Source organism: Palaemon carinicauda, chromosome 15 (assembly GCF_036898095.1).
Source record: "Palaemon carinicauda isolate YSFRI2023 chromosome 15, ASM3689809v2, whole genome shotgun sequence".
In the NCBI taxonomy this organism is placed as follows: domain Eukaryota; kingdom Metazoa; phylum Arthropoda; class Malacostraca; order Decapoda; family Palaemonidae; genus Palaemon; species Palaemon carinicauda.
Genome location: NC_090739.1, coordinates 126,179,728 through 126,183,175, shown reverse-complemented (window position 1 = coordinate 126,183,175; position 3,448 = coordinate 126,179,728). Strand labels below are relative to the sequence as shown.

The 3,448-nt window shown below is 32.0% G+C and overlaps 1 pseudogene; it reads left to right on the top strand.

Annotated features, from left to right (window-relative positions):
- Window positions 1-596, top strand: part of LOC137654381 (uncharacterized) — a 5,269-nt pseudogene extending 4,673 nt beyond the window's left edge.
- The last annotated feature ends 2,852 nt before the right edge of the window (window positions 597-3,448 follow it).

Here is a 3,448-nt window from a genome sequence, read left to right as displayed (position 1 = left end):
TGTCAAAATGTTTAGCTACATTTTTTGCGTATAGTTTATATCCATAACAGACAAACCTTGTTTTCAAGTGATAAATGGAAATTACGACGCATTGATTAATATAACCATGACCATATATTCATAAATCTCTCTCCTCCTTTATTTCAGTTTACCAGACTTTACCACCACCCGCGCCCAGGATGTTGCCCCGTAGTTCGACCCGTTTGCACGAAGGCCGTCTTCGGACCCCCTGTCACATGCTCCTACGACACCGACTGCTTCAGCAGACTGGACAAGTGCTGCTTCGACCGCTGCCTCCAGAGACACGTGTGCAAGCCAGCAGAACCCTGCTTCAGCTACTGGAGTCTGGGATAGAAATGAGATAAAATGTCATTTGATTTTCTCTGTGTCGATTTGGTATCATTTGCTTATTAATTTATGGATAGATTTATGACATGCATCTCTCGAGCTATTAGATTAGAGTCCTAACCCAGTAGATATGACAACGGCCACAAACTGTAATAAAAAAGGACCACTGTGGTAGAAAACAATCGATTGTAAGTGAAGATTTCACTTGTAACTTTCAGACTTCTCTCTCTCTCTCTCTCTCTCTCTCTCTCTCTCTCTCTCTCTCTCTCTCTCTCTCTCTCTCTCTCTCTCTCTCTCTCTCTCTCTCTTAAAAACATAAAAAAGATATGCTCTTGTCTGTTTTAGTATATTACAATTTATTTAAATTTGAACTTCATGATCTCTCTCTCTCTCTCTCTCTCTCTCTCTCTCTCTCTCTCTCTCTCTCTCTCTCTCTCTCTCTCTCTCTCTCTCTCTCTCCTCAAAAACATAAAAAGATATGCTCTTGTCTATTTTAGTATATTACAATTTATTTGAATTTGAACTTTATAATCTGATTCTCTCTCTCTCTCTCTCTCTCTCTCTCTCTCTCTCTCTCTCTCTCTCTCTCTCTCTCTCTCTCTCTCTCTCTCTCTCTCTCTCTCTCTCTCTCTCTCTCTCTCTTCACAGAAGGAATTGCCAACCAAAGTTTGAGAACTCTTTGTTAAATCAAGTGAGCAAAACAAAGTAATCTAAGGGAATGATGATATATAAATTATTTTTGGAATCCAAGTCACACAGATAATTCGTATATTGTTATGGTTCTTGCATTAAATATTTAAATTATGAAATTCGAGTTTATTTCACAACTTTTAAGTCTTATAGATGCTTATTTGAAACAGTATTGACTTCAGTAGTGTGAGGACCTATATGAACCAGTAACCCATGAAGAAATGTGTAAAGCTGAAGCAAAAATAAAAGAGAAAGTGTGAGGTTTACTATAAATAATTGCAATGGTAAGTCTTTTCAATAGCAGATGGATCTAGAGAAATAAAAGAGCAACACAGAATTTCACGAAGCTTATGGTTCCACTTTGTGCGGTCAGTGATTGTCGTTTTTTTTAGGAGCTTCATTTCTGAGGGAGCGTGTAAGCTTCACAAATTAGTCTTATTTTTATAATTGATGAAGTTCATATGTATATATATTATGTGTATATATTTACATATCTATGCACACATACATGTATATGTGTACATATGTATATACATATGTACATATGTACATACATATATATATATATATATATATATATATATATATATATATATATATATATATATATATACGTGTGTATATATATACATATATATCTATGCACACACATATGTATACGTGTACGTATGTATATACATATATACATATGTACATACTGTATATATATATATATGTATATATATATATATATACATATATATATATATATATATATATATATATATATATATATATATGATTATACTGTATATATACATATATACTGTATATATATACAGTATATGTGTATATATTTGCATATATATATGCATATATATAAATATATATATATATATATATATATATATATATATATATATATATATATATATATATATATATATACTGTATATATATATATATATATATATATATATATATATATATATATATATATATATATATATATATATATAATATATATATATATATATATATATATATATATATATATATATATATATATATATATATATATATATATATATATATATATATATATATATGACGCTTGGGGTCATATGTAAACAGTAAAAAAGTTGACTTCATAGAATCTAGAATAGTATATTACAATAAGCCTTCTACTGATCACCATGAACAATTGTTTGAGGGTGAACGACTTTCCTAATAATTGACAAGAGTGTACGAGCAGACTGAGACTCAACTATTTCGACCTATTTCCATTGAAGACATTAAGGTTTTCAAGAGAAAACTGAAGACTTTCTTAGTCTGTGAGTCGATTGACAGGGACGATGTAATAGTAAATGAGCCATACGTGATATGAAATGTTGAATACTCTGAACGAACGAGGTAATGCGACAGTGGAGGTTCCTGTGGAGAGTGTGATTCCACTGCTGTATGGGACCTGAAAAGCAGCCATCAAAGTAAAGTAAGCAAGTAAGTATCCTAACGATGGTGTCGGTGTGATAACCCCCCCCCCCCACCCCCAACCCCAAACCCCCCCCCCCACCCAAAAAAAACATAGTTGTTTGCTTGCTGTCCTCCCTTTGTGAAATTTTGGTTTGTGGGAGAAGTAAGACTCGCCAGTTTGTACAATTCTATCGGCTAAACCTACCTTGGTTGGATTATTCTGGAAGTATTTGAATACACCCAATGACAAAAATTATGGATATCAATCAAAGTTACTCTTGAAAGACTCAGAAAATTCATTTAATGTGTTACATTTGTTTGTTTGTACCAAAAGAAAATAGTTTCCACCCACTTCTGCAACGAAAGTTTGGAATTGAAGAAAACTGAATCTTTGCGAATTCATTCGTGTTTCTTAGATTTCTTACAGCCTACGAGCTGATATTTCCATAGTTATTTTTCTTGTGATACAGACCGCTTAGTCCATTGCATATCTTTATCAGAGTGTTTGCATTTTAACTCTCTTCGTAAAACTTCGTGCTGCTTCATCCAGTTGATTACTGGAAGGTTTAACAATAGTTTGAAAAAAATAGCACGACCCATTTACTTGGGTTATATTTCCTGTTATTATATTTCTAAATAGATCTTTATTGCTTTGTTCACAGAACGAAACAATAAAAAAATAATGAAATCTAAATTACTTCCCGATTAAAACAATCTAAAACAGTTAATAACTACCCTTTAAATATGAATAACCAATAAAAAATTTTCTGAGCAAAATCAACAAATAACTACCTTGTAAATATAAATAAACCCTATAACTATATCATAAAGAAGAAAACCCCTCATGCCTCGTCCTGTAAAGATTAATAACCCTAGAAGACCCTAGGGTTATTAATCTTTACATAAGCCAGAAAGTCAGCTCTAACATAGTCTACCCATGTAAAATAGATAGAAAACG